Genomic DNA, 12228 nt, shown 5'->3' with positions numbered 1-12228 from the left:
TTAAATTCTCTGTCAGAGAGTTGGTAAATGGTGAAATGTCAAGAGAAACAAACCAAACAAAGGATGTTTATGCTTGAAAATGTGGAAAAAAGAATGAAAGACAGAACTGAGCTAATTCTAGGTTCTAAGGTTTTATTTTAAAGGGTACAGGCTAGGTGCAGTGGCTCACGCCTATAATCCCAGCACTTTGGGAGGCCGAGGCGGGTGGATCACGAGGTCAAGAGATCGAGACCATCCTGGCCAACATGGTGAAACCCCATGTCTACTGAACATACAAAAATTAGCTGGGCGTGGTGGCAAGCACCTGAAGTCCCAGAGTCCCAGTTACTTGGGAGTCTGAGGCAAGAGAATTGCTTGAAGCCGGGAGGCGGAGGGTGCAGTGAGCCGAGATTGCACCACTGAACTCCAGCCTGGCGACAGAGCAAGACTCTGTCTCAAAAGAAAAAAAAAAAAAAAAAAGATACAAGAGGAAATAGTAAAATGAAAAAGATAAAAGACAAAGGAAAAAATGTAAAGAAACCAGTTGGAGGAGGGGTATTGATCTGAAGGTCTTGAGGCAGGAGTAAGGACTCACTGTCCATGGGAGTCAGGCAGGAAACCTAAATGAATAAGGCAGACAGGGTGTAGGGAAAGCCAGTGTGCCTCTTGGCCATCTTTCTTTCTCCCACTTTTTATGGAGACATAAGTGTAGGAAGATATTTCTCTACCAGAAGAAAAGGAAATTAATTCCAAGACAATGATAATGGAGAGTTATACAGCCTCAGGGGTGGGGGGAACTGGAGCCCAGGAGAAATGGGGGCACATGCCCCTTCCAAAGAGGGTGGCTGCTCCTCAGAGTCTGCTGATCCCAGCTTCCTGAGAAAATAGGAAGACAGGACTAGTTTTGTGCCATCTTCCTAGTTTCCAAGTGAAGCTAGGGATCCACTTTTTCTGTGAAATATCTTTTTTAAATATTGGCTTGAGCTTCCTAAGAGCCATAATGAAGGGAAAACAGGTCCCAAATGGGGGCAACCACTGAGGCTCCAATAGAAAGGACCTTGTTGGTCAGGAGTTCGAGACCACCCTGGCCAAGATGGTGAAAGCCCATCTCTACTAAAAATACGAAAATCAGCAGGGTGTGGTGGTGTGCACCTGTAGTCCCAGCTACTCTGGAGGCTGAGGCAGAAGAATTGCTTGAACCTGGGAGGTGGAGGTTGCAGTGAGCCAAGATTGAGCCACTGCACTCCAGCCTGGGCGACAGAGCGAGACTCTGTCTCAAAGAAGAAAATTTAAAAAAAGAAAAAAAAAGAAAGGACCTTGTTATGTATAATGCAGTGTATGTAAAATATTATTTACAATTATTTCAACAATAGAAGTTTTTTCAGAAGAAATGGTAGCTACTCAGACATGGCAATCTCTGGTATTTATTTACGCTGACGGGGGAAAGAGATTTGCTTTGAAGTGACTTGACTGGCTTGATTGGCAAAGCTGTAGAGACTGATAATGTTGTACTTGTTATCTTCACTCTGCAATTCTTCAGCCTGGGCCTTCATTTCAACAGGCACCGATACAGGTCCCAGCTGGATATCAGCTAATTATGTCCAAAGACATTAACTGATAATGGCTTTAAAGCCTTACATTTGCAAGAGTTATTTAAATTTTAAATAAGAACTCAAAGATGGAAATTCCATCTTCTTTCTTACCGATCCTTTTACCAAGAACCAAAGCATTATTAAACAACAAAGCATGAAACAAATGAATTGAAGGCCCTCAATAGATCATAGATGACATGGCACATTTGAGATTTCAAGTGGCATCAATTAATTAATTTAATAAAAATGAAGCTTTTCTTTAGTTCTGGAGGTTATTAGGAGTCTCTATTGATACTCTTTATGACATTCCAGCATCCTTAAGGAAATAAATCTAATTAATGGGAATAAATGAGAAATTTCAAGAGAAAAAGAAAGTATGTGTTTTTTTCTTTTTCTTTTCCTTTTTTTTTTTTTTAGCTAGGAGCACTGGATCTGTTTACTGGAAAGATTCTATTTTAATGTTGGCCCCTCACACAGCTGAACTTGATTATGAAGAGAGAAATTGTTTGGTTCATTAGGCTTTAATTATAGAGATGAATTATTATGGATAAAAAGAGGAAGCCGCAGAATTATGGAGATTGAATTCCAGTTCAATAAACAACTTCAAATATCTTGACTGGAGACATAAACTAGTCATGTTCTTTTTTTCCCAGTTTAATTTGATGTCTGTTGACAAATGATATTGGAATGTCCCTGGAAAAAAAATCTTCATATTTACAGTGGTTAGAAGTTATCATTTAAATTACACTTCCTTCTCTAATTATATTTTCTGATGGTGTACGGAGATAGATAGGTGTTGCTTCCTCATCAATTTATTTTGTGTAATAATGACAAAATGTTGCATTTCTGTTTTGCCACTATTCATGTAATCAGATTGCATTTATAATAGCTCAAAAGCCCTCCATTGGAACCCCAATGTATAAAAAGACAAGCTAAAAACCCTGAGCTTGAGATTTAAGGACTTTCAGAATCACATCCAACTCAAATACTTAATATTATCATTCCGTATTTTGTTGTAAAGGTGCAAAGCTTCGACTGTAACAAGTGTTCTATTCACCATCTCACAAATAGTCCTCACATATTCCTGCTTCTGAGATTTTAGGCACATCTCTTCCTAGTCTGAATTTGCCCTTTTAAATTCTACTTACCTAATGCCTAAATGTCAGGCCCAGTTAAAAATTATGCTTCCTTTGGCCTTCTGAGCATAGGACTCAGTGGATGTTGATACCACTCTCTGATTTTATAAAATACTTAATATCTATAACATTCTTCTTAAAGCCTCATACATTCTTGATAGTCTTTTACTCTGAAGTCATTCAGTCAGATTTTCAGCTCCAGACACATAATTTCTTATTATTTTAACATAATAGTTCTATCAAAACATTGTTTAAAAAAGTAATAACTGGATGGCAATAGAAAATCTGAAAGTTGTCTATTTGATGGTATCAAAGAACTATTTTGAAACTCTTAAGTGTGATAGTATTACGGTGGTTATGTGGTTGGGTTTTTTTAAGAACTTTTTTTATAGTAGTTATGCATAAAGTAATGTAATGTCTAGAATTTGCTTAAAATTAATATAGGAGAGAGGTAATTTGGGGTATAGACAATATGTAGGGGAAGAAAAACATCTTTCTGCTATTCCTAGGTTTGTGGCTAAAGCCACTTGAACAAAAGACAGATTAACAAGAGAAAGCATACAAATGTATTTAATGTACATTTTATGTGACATAGGGGCCTTCATAAGGGAGCAAAGACCAGACAAACCTGAGCTAGGCTTGATGAAGAACGGAGAGTTGTGAAGAAATAAGATTCTCCGTGACAGTAGGATCCAATGGTAATAAACTGAGGGGACTTAGTAGGGCCTGTTTGTTCAGATTTTTTCCGTGTCCCTGTGTGTTCAGAGAGAAAGATGCTCGTTTCCTCCAGGTATATGGAGGGCACCTCTCACATCTGACCAATCATCAGTGATGGTTCTTGAGTTTCAGGATTATGGGGGTTGATACACTATGCTATCTACTTTTATTATATATGTTTAACTTCCCTTCCTTCCTCCCTCTCTCCTTCTCTCTCTTTCTTTCTTCTCTTTCTTTCTTTCTTTCTTTCTTTCTTTCTTTCTTTCTTTCTTTCTTTCTTTCTTTCTTTCTTTTCACAGTCTCACTCTGTTGCCCAGGCTGGAGTGCAGTGGCACAATCTCAGCTCACTGCAACCTCTGCCTCCCAGGTTCAAGCGATTCTCCTGCCTCAGCCTTCTGAGTAGCTGGGATGACAGGGGTGCGCCACCATGACTGACTAATTTTTGTATTTTTAGTAGATATGGGTTTCACCATGTTGGCCAGGCTGGTCTTGAACTCCTGGCCTCAACTGATGCACCCACCTCTGCTTCTCAAAGTGCTGGAATTGCAGGTGTGAGCCATTGTGCCCGGACTAATTTTTCACTATATAAAAAGTTTTTCATTTTGGGAGACCTAGATGGGTGGATCACTTGAGCCCGAGAGTTTGAGACCAGCCTGGGCAAGATGATGAAGCCTCATCTCTACCAAAAAAAAATAAAAATAAAAATTAGCAGGGCATGGTGGCACATTCCTGTAGCCCCATTACTGGGAAAAGTTACTACTCTCAAAACGGAATAGCCACTTGGTCTTGGGTAAGTCGCTTCGCCTTTCTGAAGCTTCAGTTTCACTCTCTCAAGATGTTCCAGTGAATGCCCCAACCTCAACCACTTTCAGCTGTAAAGTGCTGTGAATGTAGGCATTTAGGAATCAAAGATAGATTTTTTTGAAAATGAGAGAATATATAAACTCTCCAGCGTGATCACTTTAACACCAACAAAGTATAGTCCCTCTCGGGAGGGAGATAAAACACACATAAACTCAACAGGGCAGAAGGGGAAGAAAGGTGGACTGATGGCCACAAGATAATGAAGCTTCCATTCCAGGGTTTGTTTTGAGAGCAGTGACTTGGTAAGAAAATGTTCACTCCTGAGATCTGTAAGCCTTAAAGGCCCAGAGGGAATTGGAGTTTCAGCCTCGGTTCAGCCCGGACTGGGTTTACAAAGTCACTCTGGACACATGGTTGGTTTGAATCAGGGAATTGAAATAAATATTAAATCACAGAGTGTGAAAAGACCAAGGAAAATAGGTTAAGCAGGTGAAGGCCAATCCAACCAGAACCGGGTTGTATTTTACGGTAGGAGAGTGCTAGGTCTAAATATTCTGTAGTCTATTCCAGCATATTTTCACTCAGTGACCAAGATCTAAATATTCTGTAGTCTATTTCAGCATATTTTCTTCATGTGCAATTGAAATTTTTCCTTTCAGCAGGGGTCCATGCTTCATTGCCGAGTCCTCTGTAGGCAGAGAGAATAAATAATGTTTCAGTTTCATGATCATCAAAAGCCCTTCAAATAGTTGAAGGCAGAGAACAAGTTATCTTGAGCCTTGCCATGGTTAACTAGCCTCTTCAAGAAAGGCAATTCACACAGATAAACTGGAGGGGGAGGGGGGAAGCACTTAAAACTTCTCTGGATGATCAGAATGGAGGTATTTGCGTTTTACTGAGCACAAGTGTCAGACATCTGGGGGCAGTGATACTCTACTTGTTAGCCTGGTTGACTTTCATTGATCCCAAGCCTTGATTACAACAGGCGGCTCCTTTGATATGTGAGTTATTACTGCAATGTGTTGCTGAAGCTGGATGTCATATACTAAGATTATGGGAAAACAAAGCAAAATAAAATCCATTCTTTTAACTTTGAATATGTCAGCAACTAATAGGAGAAAAAACAACTCTAATTTGTTGAGTACTTGCAGTTGTGCCAAAGGCCTTTGAAAAACTGTTTGTATTATAATCACCTCAATAAAAAAGATATTTCCTTATATAACAAGTGAGGAAGTGTAGAGTGACAGAGTTGGAATTTCAGAACAGATGACACCTAAAGCTATTTCCATGCTTAGTAGTTTCTCTACCTCAGCTGCACATTAGAATCACCCGAGGAGGTTCAAAGAAGGCTGCTGCCCTATCCCTCTAAGATTTTAACTCATTTGCTTTGGGTGAGGCATCGGTACTTTTTTTATTTTTTATTTTTCTGGAAATGGAATCTAGCTTGGTCACCTAGGCTGGAGTGCAGTAGTGCAATCTCGGTTCACTGCAATCTCTGCCTCCCAGGATCAAACAATTCTCCTGCCTCAGCCTCCCAAGTAGCTAGGATTACTACTAGTTTTTTATTTTGTTTTATTTTGTTTATTTTATTTTATTTTATTTTATTTTATATTATTACAAGTAGCTAGGTGGCATAACCACCACAGCCAGCTAATTATATTTGTGTTTTTGTAGAGACGGGGTTTCACCATGTTGGCCAGGCTGGTCTCGAACTCCTGACCTCAAGTGATCTGCCTGCCTCAGCCTCCCAAACTGCTGTGATTACAGGCATGAGCCACTGTGCCTAGTGGCATCAGTATTTTGTATTTGGGGGTTGCCCAATACACGTTGAGAGACTCTATCTGCCAGTAGGAAGTCACTTTCTCTCTCTTCCCCTTGGTCTGTATAACAAGGAGATTGGTCTGATATATCTCTAAGGTAAAGAAGCAGTTTAGTGGATAAGCATGCAGGCTCTAGAAGCCACCTGCAGGGGTTCAAGTCCCCTCTCTGCCACTTGCTAGCCTTCTGGGACTCTGTTAACATGCCTCCAAAACAGGGTTACTACCAGTACTTATCACATACAGTGGTGTTGGGAGAATAAGTGTAAAGTGTTTAAAAGACTGTCATCTCCTCTCCTATGTCATTGCTATTATCAGTGGTTGGCCCATCTCACTATGAGCCATCCACAGCCCAGCCTCAGACGTCTTCTTCATGTGCTCTTTGAAGAGAGAATTTCACTGCTGATATTCTTCTGCTTCCCTGGGTCTAACCTGTCGCCTCCCACTTCTCTGATCTTCACTGTTTTCCTATTTCCCCATTATAGTCTTCGCCTAAAACTTTGGTTCCAACAAGTTCAGGGGTTCATTATTCTATTGTACCTACTTTTTGTCAGTTTTAAATTTTCCATTTAAAATAGCTAAAATTGTTTTAATAAAATAAAATAATAAAATGAGCCTAAACTGTCTCTTCTATCTAATGCATGAACCATCTGGTTTCCAAAATGTTTACCAGTGGCTTCTGTCTCACATTTATTATTGTATGTTATTATTAATAAATCCATTATGAAACCTCATTGTTTTATCTGCGTGAATGCCTATTCACCTGGATTTACCATTTAATCATTCAGAATAACCCTTCTGGGGAATGTGTTGCTTTTTCTAACATTAACACGCAATCTTTAGTCTATGTCCCAAGAATGCAGACTGCTGAGTTTAAATGTATTTGCTATACATCACTGTTCCTGTCTTAGATAGTCAGGCATTTTTTGCCAAGGGTCTTATTATCTACAAGGCTTTGATTGTTTATTGTGTTGTTATCTTGAGGAGTATTATCAGCCTCTCTTATCCTCTGGATGCCTTGGTAACATGCATAATGAGAGTGATGGTGGACACTTAAGGTTGAGAATAACACTTAACAACTCTTAGAACGGTATAATATTAAATCTATAGAAACCTTGGTGATCTTCTAGGCCAACCCCTCATTTTGCAGATATGGAAACTGAGGCCCCAAAAGTGGCTGCACTTGCCTGAAGTCCCACAGCTATTGAACAGCACAAACTCTTTCTTACTCTCAGATGTCTTTCCTAGTCAATATCTCCGATGAAAGAGAATGTAGTGAGGGCAGAGTGGAGAGCAGAGTGAGGATCATGTGAGTGTGGGGGAATTGCTTTCAAAAAGTAAACGTTGCAACTGGCCTAGCTTCAACAAATTTCTTAGGTTGGTTCTCAAACCTTACAGTGCATCAGAATTACCTGGAGGGCTTATTAAAACACAGATTGCTGGGACCTTGCCCCGGAGTCTCTGATCCAGATAGCCATGGAGCCTGAGCATTTGCCTTTTTAACAAAGGGACTACCCTTTGAGAAACAGAGTCTTAGGTAAGTACAACAGAACTCACGTTCCTGACTCCCAATTATTATAATTGTTGTTGTTAATCATTATTGTTATTATTCTCAAGTCCAGTGCTCTTCCCAACACATGGCTGTGCTTCCTTGCAAGGTAGTTTATATTGGCATCCGCACACTAGGTTTTCTCCCTCTTCTCCTTTTCACTGTTATCCTTCTTCCTCTGTCATCACTGAAGCTCCTGTTATGTGTCTAATGATGAATAATGCTCTGCTTGAGTAACACAGATGAGCTACCACGCTAGAGTGGTCACTCTATGTACCGAAGCACTGTTAGTGGCTAGAATCTCAATTAAGTCATTTCAGCTCTGCAACTTGGTGGGAGAGGTAGGCAATCATTCGCATTTACAATCTTCAGGCAAGAGAAGCCAAGAGAATGCTTTCATATTCTTGATAAGTTATTTCTTCTGACTCACTCATAACTCCAGTCGTGACTCAGTATCAAAGGAGTAATATTTGAATGGCTTATGCAGAGTTGTTAGAACACTGATCACAAGCCAGATACCAGATACCAGGACTGCTTTCCCTTGATAATAGCTTCTGAACCTCTTTCCCTTATAATAATGACTCAGGTCGAAATGCCTCGTGCAACTGATACATATGTTGACTACATAGCTAAGAAATTCTACGCTGAAAATAAGAGGCATATTGCTATCCACATAATATATGGTAATGCACGTGGGATTGTGTTCCCACTAACAATGAATCACGCATTTCAATTTGAGTCAGTATTTTATGATGTCTGTCCATAGGAAATATGATAACATGTTCCAGAAGTTGTGAAAGGACCTTTCTTTTATCCATTGCTACAAAAATCATTGCAAAAACACATCCCGAGTAGATGAGAAAGGGACAGATTCAATCTCCTGGGGAAAAACATTGCTGCATTCAAACCCATTGATAAGAAAAACTTCAGTCTCTAAAGCCATAAATATTTAAGGATTCCTAATACCTGGATAATCTGGTTCTTCTACAGTGCCTCGACTTCTCTACTTTCCTTATTGAGGAATGGTTCAGTCTTGTCTGATTTTTATTTTTAATATATTGCTCCCATTACAATTTATAATTGTAACAAAGCCATTACATTTATGGTGTTATGTTAAGAAGAAGAAGAAAAAAGACTATGTCTCTATGAATTGAGTAAAATAGTTGCTCTTGGGACCTGGATAAGTTATCAGCTCACAAACAGTTATACTAAACATTGTTCTAACTGGGATGTTAGTGTATTTGCCTGTATTTTAAGGTTGATATTCAGGAGGACAATCAGACAACATATTCCTTTGTTTTGCTTTCAGAGAGAGGACAAGGTGGTGACTAGACCATGGAACATTTCAAACTGAAGACTGCATGAAATCTGATGGGCTGTGATCCAATTAACAGCAAAGCAATTCAACATAATTGACCCCCAAATAGTAAAGCCATTTCATTGATTCTATTTTCACTCAACTAAGTTGCACCTTACTAGGTCTTTGCAGTGGTTGAAGTGTACTTGAACAAATAAATGAGAACACAGGTAAGCAGCTGTGCAGGTGTGGGGTCTGAAACAGAGGATGCCCAGGGACAGCAGGAGGGGTGGCTCAAAACAGAGCTCCTTCCCTCCTTTCCCTGCCAAGCCAAGGCTATTACCATGTAGTACATTGTATCATTCTGTCATTTTTCAGTTCTCTAATTTTTTCCAGCTGTGAGCCAATCAGATTGCTAACACCCCTTTCATGTCTCTTGCAGCATTATCTAGGGATTCATTATTTAAGAAGCCATTTTACCCATGTGTGTATGTGTGTACACACAGAGAATAAAGTCCCGCTTGTACTGTTGGTATGATGTCAGGGGCAGTTTCTCACTCCCTTCTACAAAGCTTTCCTTCTTCTGATGCAGCAATTAGTCGACTATTAATAAAAAGACATTAGGTTATGCTTATTTATTTTTAAAGAATGACATCATTCCAGGCCTTAATGTGTAGCAATGGAGCAATTCACAGGTCTTTCCATTTATTACATCATGGAAGCTGATTGAACTTGGCAATTACCTTGCTGTTTTCACAACAGAGTTACGGAGGTGCTGAAAAGGGACTTGGTTGCAAGGGGCTGAATAAACATATATGTGGCTGTATGTCCTCTTATTTTGTTAAGTGAGTTTGTGCCCAGTGAAAAGTACCCACAGAGCCTAGTTTAGAGTACAGATATCCTCAGTTTATTCCATAGCAAATCTACAACTCTCAGTCTGAGAGGTTTCGAATAAAGTCGTGTTAATCTTTAATTAGTTTGCTGGCCATCAGAGACTATCAGAAAACAAGGGCTGCTAACTAAAAGCTACAAACCTCCCATTTCTAAATTGAGCCATTGTAGGAGCATACCAGCTGAAACACTCATAGATTCATAGAATTTTGAGAATGAAAAGGACTTTGAGGTTCAATTTTAGACATAGGGGAATTGAATCCTAAATTTCTGAGGAGCTTGATTAATTCTGCACAGTTAGCAAGTGGGAAGACTGGTTTTATTTCCACAATGTGATAATACCCCCTCTTAAACATGCTACTGCTCTAGAATATGGCAGATTCTCTTTCCATAAATAGAACTTATGATATTTTACTTCAATTTACTTGGTTCTTTGTATTGAATTTTTTTTTAAATAATCATCTGTTGCAAGAATACTCAAGCCATAAGGATGCTTCCCATGTTGAATGACTTTATACTATAATTCAAGACTCAATGCCAGGACGGTTCAAATCACTGATGCTCATGAGCAACTGGAATCACGGCACCTCCCCCTTCCCAAAAGACTTCACAATTTAAGGACACTGATTAGTCTTCAGCAACAAAATCAATTTTTTTCCTCAACTTTCATTATGGTCAAGCACAAAGCAGTGGTTTTATCAATAAAGGATTTGATTATGTTAGTCATTAAGAAGATAATCAGATCTATTATTACTCAGTGATGGAACTGCCACAGGCCTAATTGAATATAAGGACATGGCCTTTGACCAAAGCCAGTCAAGGGAAACTTCTTTTTCCACACTCACAGCTTCTGCTTATAATAAGGCCTTGGCATGACAGATAATGAAAAGACTCAGAAACTGACCATTGATGTTACCAATATGTATGTGTTTCCAGAATCAAGATTCAGATTTACAAAAAAGATGCGACAATTTGTTCAAGGTTGTAAGCAATTAGGCTCCATCCATGAAGACACTTAAAAGACTGTCATCCAACTCAAGCTATGGGTTTCAAAGGTTTGCAGAGTTTTTAATACTTTGGTGTGTTTTCAGGACGGAAGACCATTGTAAAATGACAGCACATAAATATGACTGTTTCGTGTGAGGATATTTCTTTCTTTTTTTTTTTTTTTTTTTTTTTTTTTTTGAGACGGAGTCTCGCTCTGTCCCCCAGGCTGGAGTGCAGTGTCATGATCTCGACTCACTGCAAGCTCCACCTCCTGGGTTGACGCCATTCTCCTGCCTCAGCCTCCCGAGTAGCTGCGACTACAGGCGCCCATCACCACACCTGCCTAATTTTTTGTAGTTTTAGTAGAGGCGGGGTTTCACCATGTTAGCCAGGATGGTCTTGATCTCCTGACCTCGTGATCCACCCACCTCAGCCTCCCAAAGTGCTGGGATTACAAGCGTGAGCCACCACACCCGGCTGAGGATATTTATTTCAACATTTATGGTGATTGTCCCATCCATAGGAGAGTAAGCACAGCACCTCACATGAAGTGGACCATCAGGTGTGTTTACCAACAATAAATGGACTGTATTACTCAGCCCCAGACTCCAGGAAGAAAACTTGTCCATAACAAAATATGATTAGTTGGACAATATGGTTGGTGCAGCAACACAAATGCCTTAAGTACACACAAGCCTTACCACTGTAGGGGCAGAAAAGTGTGAAGCCTTCCTTCACCCATCACAGGCGTCATGGTCGACACTCCTATAATAAGAAACAAGGTAACAAGAGAAATGCATAACAATCTTATTTTATCAAAGTCTTACTTGACACAGAGCTTTTTGAACTGAAGACCCAAAGACCTAGAGAAAACTATCTATTTTTATGCTTAGGTTCAATGAAGAATGCACAGCCATATAGAAATCTGATTGGACAAAAGGGTGTGATCTCGTGGTAATAGACTGAGGACAGGACAGACCCAGCAAGGTTCATCTGTTCAGATTCTTCTTGGTCTCTCAATGTTGTGTCCCTTCCCCAAGATATAGGACAGGACCCCTCTGGAATTAGGTCTTCAAGGGAGATGAGAGAAAGGAAGAGTGACATTTCTGGGTTTTACGACTTGCTTTGGGGAGAATAGTTCTAGTTTCTTTTCTTTTTCTTTTTCTTTTCTTTTTTTTTTTTTTGAGACAGAGTGTCACTCTGTCGCCCAGGCTGGAGTGCTGTGGTGCAATCTCAGCTCACTGCAACCTCCGCCTCCCGGATTCAAGCAATTCTCCTGCCTCAACCTCCTGAGTAGCTGGGATTATAGGCATGGGCCACTACGCCCTGCTAATTTTTTGCATTTTTATTAGAGACAGGGTTTCACCACATTGGTCAGGCTGGTCTCAAACTCCTGACCTCATGATCCACTGGCCTTGGCCTCCCAAAGTGCTGGGATTACAGGCATGAGCCACCGCGC

At 39.9% G+C, this 12228-nt stretch overlaps 1 long non-coding RNA gene across 2 annotated transcripts in view; it reads right to left on the bottom strand.

The window, feature by feature from the left end:
* Positions 1–3261: 3261 nt before the first annotated feature.
* LOC107969247 (uncharacterized) overlaps positions 3262–12228 on the bottom strand; it is a 310186-nt gene continuing 301219 nt past the window's right edge. The window contains exons 6-7 of one of the 2 annotated variants that reach the window (XR_010153264.1): positions 11471–11534; positions 3262–4916 (exon numbers count right to left, since the gene is read on the bottom strand). This is a non-coding gene — a long non-coding RNA (uncharacterized LOC107969247). The remainder of the gene's footprint in view (positions 4917–11470; positions 11535–12228) is intronic. The other variant, XR_008540459.2, reaches the window with a different exon arrangement.

The sequence above is a fragment of the Pan troglodytes genome, chromosome 19 (genome assembly GCF_028858775.2).
Source record: "Pan troglodytes isolate AG18354 chromosome 19, NHGRI_mPanTro3-v2.0_pri, whole genome shotgun sequence".
In the NCBI taxonomy this organism is placed as follows: Eukaryota; Metazoa; Chordata; class Mammalia; order Primates; family Hominidae; genus Pan; species Pan troglodytes.
This window is presented reverse-complemented; position numbering and strand designations above follow the sequence as displayed.